Here is a 10284-nt window from a genome sequence, read left to right as displayed (position 1 = left end):
CAAAGAAGAAGGCATCTGAACAAGTGAAGCTTACAAAATTTACAAGGAAAAGCCCTAAAAATCTTCAAGAAGCACAAAAAAAGAGAAACCTATAAATAGTCTCTTGAAGGATCATTTTGGGTTGTCTAGAAATTCTGTCCAAACAGGTTAGGGCTTGGAGAGGAGAATTCTGCAGACCCTCCAAGGGCTGATGAGCATTGGAGCTGGGAGAGAAGCAGGCTGAAGCATAACCAGAGCAAGAAGATCACCACCTCGCCGGCAGGGTTGTGACACCAGGTTGGTGTGATTGTTCTAGTTTCAGGCATTGTATTCCTCTCCCTTTTATTAGAATTTTTAGATGATTTCCACATTAGGTGCTCTTCACAAAACGTGCCAGGATTATCTACAGATATTTTAAAAATGAAGTATTTTCCTCTAACTTTAAAAGATAAAGCTTTCTCTTGGTATCGTAATTTAGGAATTACCTTCAACTCTTGGGATGAGATGCAGGGAAAGTTTCTGCAGAAATTTTACCCTCTCCAAAACACATTTGTATAGAAGAGAAATTCATAATTTTCACCCCCACGAAGGCGAAGCTTTTAGTGAAGCCTGGGAGAGATTCAATGACCTGTTGAGGAAATGTCCTCGTCATGGAATTGAAAACTGTCAATTGGCCCAAATTTTTTATGAATCTCTGTCAGATTTCATGAAAAATAAGGTGAACTTAGCCATTGGTGGAACTTTCTATACCGCATATGAAGATGAGGTTTTTGACATTTTGGAGAGAGTTGCAGAGACTGATTTGCAGGAGATTGGAGCAAATCAAAATGGAAGAAATGTGCAGCCAAAAAGGGCAGGAGTGCTGCAGGTCAATGCTAAGGATGCGGAGTTGCATGCAGGGCTCAAAGAGACTAACCAGAAATTAGAGGAGCTCACTTCTACATTGAGAAACGTTTTTCTCAATAACTCTCCAATCATTAAAGCTAAAATCTGCTCTCTCTGTTTCAGCAGAGAACACGAAGATGGATCTTGCCAGTCCATGGAGGAGGAAGTGAAGGCCTTCAACCAAAACAACAACCGTGGTCTGGACAAAAGAAGACCAATTTCCAATGTGGAGAGGGCTTCAACCAAGGCAGCAAGCCCCTGTTTCAATCCCAGTTTCAGCAGAAACAGCAATTCCAGCCTAGACCCCAGCAACCTTACCAGGTTCCATCCCAAACCCATCCAAATTTTTCTGCACTAACCCCTGTTATTTCAGATATGATAGAAAAGCAGAATCAGAAGTTGAGAGCGGAAATGGAGATGCGGATGCAGGTGATGATGGAGTTTCAAACGAGTCAAATGATGGAGTCTCAAGAGCAAACCAGAAGATTGCTAGAGAGCCTCAGACCTGGAACTGCTGAACCTGAAGGTAAGAGAGTAGAACATAATTGTCAAACTAGTAGATTTCCTACTCAACCAATGATTAATCCTTGCAACTTACTCCACTTAGAGCATTCTGTCCATGAAGATATAATAAGGCAGATCTTGAAGTTCTAGCAATCTCAAAATTGAGAAGTGGGAAAGAACTTCAGGATCCTTATCAGAATTCTGCAGAGATCTCAAACAAGGAAAATGAGCAGGGTAGTGAAGAGGGGGAACCTTCCTATGAGAAGGAACCTCTACCTACCACTCATACTCAAGATGTTCCTTATCCCTCTGCTCTAAATAGAAAGAAACCTGTTCATGACTATGAAAATAGGTTGCTAGAAAACTTCAAACAAGCCACCATGATCGTGACTGTAGAAGACATGCTTAAGTGTGCTCCTTCCTTGAAGAAGTATCTTAAGGATTCCTGCACTAGCAGAAAATCTAGAGACGTGGTAAAGCTTTCAGAAAATGCCTCTAGCATTCTGAATGCTATCCCTATCAAGATGAGAGATCTAGGAGCTCCATTCATCACATGTGAAATCGGAGGAAAAACGTTTTCCAAAGTTCTATTAGATACTGGAGCCAGCATAAGCATCATCCCTACAGCCTTATATGAGGAATATGAATTTGGGAAATTAGAGGAAATCCATATGGACTTGCTCCTAGCTGATGGCACTGTTAGGCAGCCCGAAGGAAGGTTAACGGGTGTCATGATTACCATAGAAAATTGTGAAATCCCTGTAGATTTCATAGTGACTGATGTCAAAATATCAGGGAATATCAGTTTAGCCCCTATCATTCTAGGGACGCCATTCTTAGTGACGGCAAGGACGATCATGGATTGGGAGAAGGGGACTGTAGAATTTAAGATTGGGAATGAAAGAGTTCAAATTGATATATCAAAAATGATGAAGTGGCCCTTAGGGAGCAATGAAGAATTAAAACTTTGTGCAGAGGATGAAGGAGAGGTTGAGGTGATGAAGGAATATTTATCACGGGTAGAAGAGCAAAATTTAGAAGATGAAATTACTGACACTCCTTCGGTCGAAGTCGATCTAGCATTAAAACCTCTACCATCCTCCCTCAAATATGCATACTTGGATACCATGAAAACCTTACCTGTGATCATATCTTCATCACTTACCCAAGAACAAGAAGATGATCTACTTAAAGTACTTAGAGATAATAAGAAAGCCTTAGGGTGGACGTTTGATGACATACGAGGTGTTCCATCTTCAATTTGTGAACATAGGATATTCTTGGAGGAGGAATCTAGACCTTGTAGAGAGCATCAAAGGAGGCTCAACCCTTACATGAGAGAAGTCCTTGAGAAGGAAATACTAAAATGGTTAAATGTTGGAATCATATACGCCATCTCCGATAGTAGATGGGTGAGTCCCGTTCACATGGTACCGAAGAGGTCTGGAGTGACTGTAGAAGTGAACGAAAAGGGAGAAGAAGTGCAGAAACGGTTAACCAGAAGATGGAGAGTATGCATAGACTATAGAAAGCTTAACAAAGCCACCAAGAAGGATCATTACCCACTACCCTTCATGGACCAAATTTTGGAAAAACTATCGGGGCAACAATTCTTTTGTTTTCTTGATGGATATTCAGGATACAACCAAGTGAACATTCATCCTGAAGATCAAGAGAAGACGACTTTCACCAGTCCTGTGGGAACATATGCCTTCAGGCGTATGCCTTTTGGGTTATGCAATGTACCACCAACATTCCAAAGATGCATGAATGCCTTATTCTCCGATCTAGTGGGAGAGTACTTAGAAATCTTCATGGACGATTTTTCTGTTTTTGGATCTACATTTGAGAACTGCCTCCTAAGTCTCACCAAAGTATTAAAGAGATGTATTGAATCCAACCTCGTACTAAGTTGGGAAAAATCTCATTTCATGGTGCAGGAGGGGGTGGTGTGGGTCACATGGTAAGCAACCCTGGGCTGGAAGTGGACAAGGCCAAGATCGAAATCATCCAGGGCCTCCCACCTCCAACCAATCTAAAAACCCTTAGAGGTTTTCTTGGCCACGCTGGTTTCTATAGACGCTTTATTTTGGATTTTGCTAAAATTTCTAAACCCCTTACTAATCTTTTATCATCTAAGAATAATGAATTTGAGCTAACGCTAGAAGCTAAGACTGTATTTTACACTTTGAAAGAAGCATTAGTGAATGCACCTATATTGCAAGGGCCTGATTGGACCCTTCCTTTCGAATTGATGTGTGACGCTTCTGATTATGCTGTAGGAGCAGTGTTAGGCCAAAGGATAGATAAGAAAACAGTGGTCATATACTATGCCAGCAGAACATTAGTAGATGCACAATTGAACTACACAACTATAGAGAAGCAACTGCTGGCAATCATATTTGCGCTAGAAAAGTTTAGGTCTTACTTATTAGGTAGCAAAATTACTGTTTTTTCTGATCATGCAGCAATTAGGTACTTATTAGCAAAGGAGGTTAAACCTAGATTGATTAGATGGGTGCTCTTACTACAGGAATTTGATTTAGAGATCAAGGACAAGAAAGGATGTGAAAATGTGGTCGCAGATCACCTATCTAGAATTTATAGCACCCCACCTAAGTTAATAAACGATGAATTTCCTGATGAACATGTTCTAACAGCACAAGGAACACCGGTTCCTTGGTTTGCACATATTGTCAATTTTCTTGTTTCAGGAAAAATTCCTACAGGTTGGACGTCCCATGAAAGAAAGAAGCTTTTGAAGGACAGCAGGTTTTACTTTTGGGAGGACCCAGAATTATTCCACCAAGGGCTAGACCAAATATTGAGGAGGTGCGTACCCGAAGGCGAGCAAAAGAGTATCTTAGAATTCTGACATGCAAAACCAGGAGGAGGCCACTACTCGGCTAAGGTAACAGCTCATAAAATAGTAGAATCGGGATTTTTCTGGCCTACTTTATTTCAAGATGCACAGAAGTTTTACAATAATTGTTTAGCTTGTCAAGCTTCGATTAATATCAATAAGAAAGATCGCATGCCCTTACAACCCATCCTAGAAGTTGAGATTTTTGATTTATGGGGAATAGACTTTATGGGACCTTTTCCAAATTCTCATGGGTACGAATACATTCTGATGGCAGTAGATTATGTGTCCAAATGGGTAGAAGCCATCCCTACTAAGACCAATGATAGCAAAGTAGTGACTAATTTCATAGAAAAAAATATTTTTTATCGATATGGATGCTCGAGAGCTATAGTTAGTGATGGAGGTTATCACTTCACCAATTACAACTTTAGAACCCTCTTAAAGAAATTTGGTGTCCATCATCGAGTCACTACCCCTTATCATCCCCAAGCTAACGGTCAAGTGGAATTTTGCGATAGAGAGGTCAAGAAAATCTTAAAGAAAATAGTGCGTCCTGATGGGAAAGATTGGTCTAAGAAATTGGACGAGGCATTATGGGCCTATAGGACAGCCTACAAAACCCCTCTAGGAATGTCCCCATTTAGACTCATTTTTGGGAAAGCCTGCCACCTACCCTTAGAATTAGAACACAAGGCTCTATGGGCAGTTAGGAAACTCAATTTAGCCTTAGATCAAGCAGGCAAGCAAAGACTACTTCAGCTGCATGAGTTGGAAGAACTCAGGAATGAAGCCTATGAGAATTCAAAAATCTATAAAGCCAAAATGAAAATATTTCATGATAAAAGTTTGAGGCGAAGGATCTTTGTAGAAAATCAAAAAGTATGGCTTTATAATTCGAGGCTAAAACTCTTCCCTGGAAAGTTGAAAACTAGGTGGGATGGTCCCTTCATTGTACAACAAGTCTTTGAAAATGGAGCAGTTATGATTTTAGATCCTCAATCTCAAAAACGCGTCACTGTTAATGGACAAAAATTTAAACCATATTTACAGGATGAGGATTTGCACGGACCTATCAACATATCTCTAGATAAGCCTCCTAATGAAAGTAGCATGACCTAAGCATTATTTTCATTCTATTTTCTTGTTTTCTTTCTCTTGCGTTTTGTTTTGCTTTTGTTTTCTTCGTTACGTTGCAGCATTGCCTATCCAAGCCCACACCCACCACAATATGGATAAGACAAGTCGCCAATGGCAGATCTCCACTCCTTGGTTTGCTTTTTCTTACTAGCTTTCTTCACTCCTTGTTTCAGTTTACTTCCCGTCATGTAGAAACATGCCATTTTTTAAGGGGGGGGGAGTCTCATGAAAAAGGTTTTTATCATCAAGGAAATTTATTTTTTTTTCGTTTTTTTTTGTTTGCACCAAACCAAGTGACATCCAAAGCCTCTTCAAGGGTGAGTGGAGTTGAAAGACTTGCCAGCTAAGGATACCCGAGGTGAATTAAGCCTAGCTAAGTGCACGGATGTTCATACTAGCTGAAACCCACAAATCTTATCGTCATACTTCTCTCATCTTGTCACCCACCTCAGGTTGAGTTAACACTTACATGCATGAAACCTTTAGCTTTAGTGGAGGGTAGGGCTAGTGTTGGCTCAACGGCATTATTACTTATTGATGTGAGTGAAGCTCCCTGAACCAAGAGGGATACAAAACCTCTTCAGGGGAATAAGCTGCCGATCTACTAAGGACAGCACATGGGTAGTGGCCATGTGCCCACATGAGGAGGACAGATCAATCTTTTAGTTCTGATCTTTGCCAATAAATCTTTTATGCGGCTATCTCAGTACAGTCAACACCTTTTAATATGGACATGTTCTTGCAAAATTATTAAAGAAAAGACCAATTGAACCTGTCAGAATGGTACATATTCCAAATTTTGGTTAAGAGGATATATTTCTGGCTCTGTAGATACGGAAAATCCATCCTATTATTTTTGTTAAATCGATTGAAGATATTCTGATTATAGAATTCTGCAGCAACGTTTTATTTTTATGATCCAATCTGGAGGAATCAATAGAAGTGGAAAATTCTCCTCGTACACCAGTTCTTATTATGCTGTAGACCATAATTTAAAAGGGCAAAATTTCTAACTTCATGTGATTTTTTTTCAATAAAAGAAAATGAATCAATCTGTAGGCAAATACAATATTTATGTGAAGATACTTCGCCTTATATCTTGTATTTTTAACAGAAAGACATTTCCCTTTGTGCCTCTGGTTAGATGTATGTTAGAACTATTTCAGATTCAAATTCCTATTGTTTATGCATATTTCCTAAAAAATATGGATTAGATCTTATTCGTGGGAAATATTCAAGAAATTCTGAAATCAAGATATGACTTTGTAACTGGCGATCGTAGGAAACAAAATATATTATCAACTTATGATGTCTCATTTAGTTTGTACCATATGATATAGATTTTTCTGTTGACATAACTTCAACTCTTATAGAACAAATTTGAATATCTTACTCCATTGTGTTGTCTACCAAGGATTCCAATGATTTCTCCTCTTCCATGGTCTTGTACATTTTTTACTCCACTTATCTCATCCTCAAATATTTGATATTTGCTATAAACTAGCAGATAAAGAAATATTGAAATACTTGTAATTGTCTAGAGATACTCTTTCATGACTAAATTGGGTAATATAGATTCACCGTTTTATATGGGCAAGCTATCTAATCTCTCAAATTATATGCTTTTATGAAAATATATCTCAGTTTTTTTTGTTGCAAAAAAATTCATTATCTCCATCAAATTATATTTTTATCATCTATCTAATTCCAAACATCACTCTCTCCCATTAATTCAATTGCAATTCATATAATATAAGTTCTAATTAAAGTATCTCAATTTGTAAGACATCAAATCGAATCTCCACATTTTGTATATGTACTTGAATTACGCATATCATTTATCAGATCTGCTGGGTTATGTGGACTTGAGTATCCAAAATAATTCTGGCAACGGAAATGATACTAATTGAATTAGATGAAACTATAAAATAAAGGATGATCATACGAAATAGTATGGAGCAGATTCCACCATCTCTTGGTTCCTTTGAAAAATACCTTTCAGTCGCTTAAAAGAATGACGTGTTGCCTTATTGGAAATTTTCCTCAAAGTCCTAATAACTTAACTATATCCACTAGTATCTATCATCTAATCTGTGTAACCCTCTAGGCCCATATATAGGTGTAACTAATGACTTTAATAGCCCAAAAATATTTATTTATCAACATTATAAATAAAGTATATCAGCATATATATTCATTAATCAATGATTAAGTCATCCAATCGATAGTTTCAGTAGTTCCAATAGTTTTCCCACAAGATGGCTAGCTACAGCCAGTGCTCTAGAAAAAGTGGTGTATCAATTTTCTTGTGCAATATTTACCATTGCTAGTTATGGTATAGATATAAAACCTGATCCTTCATCCCATTTAGTACTACTGTATAATGGATATCATTGGAGAATCTCTTCTCCAATATTTCTACTACCCTGGCAAAGAATTATAATGCATCGTATTCCTAGAGCCAATTGATTTCTATTTCTAATTATCAATCAAGTTGATTCATATCACAGCTGTGCAAGTTGTTTTTAGACCTAGGTCCAATGATGCAATTTTGACCATCCTATCATCTTTGTGCACTTCTTATTATATCTGAGGTCATATTAATTTGGATCATGTGATTAGGGACTTTCTAGTCGTAATCAAAAAATAACTTTTCATCCATAAGATGTATTTGGCATCTCGGGTCAAATAACAACTTACACAACTGTAATATGAATCAACCATATTGATAGTTATAAATTCAAGGATTCATATGTATTAATTCATTAAACCCTTTCCCTAAAGAGTACCCACCATCTCTTAGTGCCACTACCATAACAAACACGCAATCAATGATACTTATCATATAAATACAATTAGATAGTGATAATATTTATGGATATTTAAATTTCTATCTTGAGTATCCTTTGAATAGGAATATTCAGAATACAAGTATAAAGACTATTAATTATTATATTATAAATCACTTAAGAAATTTCATATATTCAAGGGCTTAATTATAAACATGACAGAAGAATAATAATGATTAAATATTTATTTCAATGATTAAATATTTATTTCAATGAACATGATATAGAAGTGTGACTGGGTTGAAGGGCACATAATATCTATCAGGTTTAATAAAAAATAAAACTATTTTATTTTCTCTTATATTTTAACCTGAATTATAATATTCGATAAACTCAAGTAATCCACTACCTCTTAGAACACACTCCCTTATATTCTATAACTCAGATACCTCTTAGAACACACTCCCTTATATCTCAGTCCCTTATATTTTATTTATTTCTATTGTGCTTTCTATCTCACTTCATATATTTAGTCATAATATTATACTTCATCAGTCCTCTTCAAAACAAATGGTCATTAAGGTCTATGTTTCATACATACTTCTCACTCACATGAGCTGTGACCATTTTCCCACTTTTTCCCTCCCTATCTTCCAACCTTTATACACTATTGTGCCAAATTCCTCGGAACAGTCCGCCCCATTATATAATTTCAAGATTATATATTGTTATACATTTTAATATATATTTATCTAATATTAACTATCATCTTAATATTAGATAAGCATATAATTCTTCATGTAAAGATATCTTAACCCTGAGATATATTTATCTAATACTCAAAACCAAAATATTCATCAATCGATGATCCGAGATGAGATTCATGCATCAGGATAAATATGAAACCTATTGAACCTGTAAAATAAAACTGAAATTCATTAATTACTGAATTACCTCATTTAGACTCAAATCAGTTTTTTGAATGAGACATCAGAAGCATCACATCTCTAACCTCTAAAGAAATCAGTGCAGCCCTCAAAAGCATCAGACATAATCATCTTCATCTTGATTAATAACACTAGATATAGGATGAGATATTTTCACCATTCCACAATAGAAGAGAGTGAAAAGAAGGGGAAACCTAAGGAGAGACTGATAACATGCATTTTTGTAGGTTAATATGATTGTATTTACTTATTTATTTGCATTAAATTAATTATATATGTGTGTTGTCAAGCCCAAAATTACTTTTTTTTTTAGAACAACAGTTTGAATTTTATTGAATTTCAAGCATTTTCCTGATGTCAAATCCAAAGAAAATAATTTTTGAATCGGAATATAATTTTTCCTGATTTTTTGGCATTATATTCGAGAGATATCATTTTGAAATTTAAAATATGTATTTATAATATTCTTTATGAATTAATATCTATTTTATGAAATTATTTAATGGCTCTTTGACTCTTCTGAAATGGGAGGAGAGAGAGAATTGGAGGGATGAGAATGATCCACATTCAAATTGATGTCTAACAAATCCAAAAGGCATTTCAGGTTGAAAGTTTGAGCGGAGCTTTCTTTTTCCTTCCAATTTATGTTCTTACTATTGGATCTATAAATAGAGCCTCACTGTTTTTGTAAAAACTATCTTTGAACTCACTTCCTTCTAGAGAGGCTGATTGAAATAAAGTGAGGGTTTTGAAGGTCCACCAAGGTGTTTTGACTAACTAGGAAGATCAATAGATAGATTTGATAGATAGATCAATAGATCAATATATTTGACTAACTTTTGGCCCACCAAGGCAAGGGCGAAAGGTATCTAGATAGATTTGATTTTCTTGGGCCATTATCGTCGCAAAGGCCCTTTTCGTTTTGTCTTTCTCCCATCGAACCCTCTTCCTTTTATTTTTTTTTTATTTTTTTAAAACATTTGTATTAGTGGTCTTAAGAGGGGGCCCCTTTCCTAATGGGTTTCCCCCTCTTTTGGTCCCTCCTTAGGGCCCAACACCCTCCCTACATAAGGGAAGGATAGGGCGCCCTAAAGAGTTAGAAAGACTTTGAATTTTTGGAAATAAAGGTGTCCCGTTCCGTCCTCTTGTCAGAGGAAGAATAAAAAAAGAGGAAAAA

The sequence above is a fragment of the Wolffia australiana genome, chromosome 20 (assembly GCF_029677425.1).
Source record: "Wolffia australiana isolate 7733 chromosome 20, ASM2967742v1".
NCBI classification, from domain to species: Eukaryota; Viridiplantae; Streptophyta; class Magnoliopsida; order Alismatales; family Araceae; genus Wolffia; species Wolffia australiana.
This window is presented reverse-complemented; position numbering follows the sequence as displayed.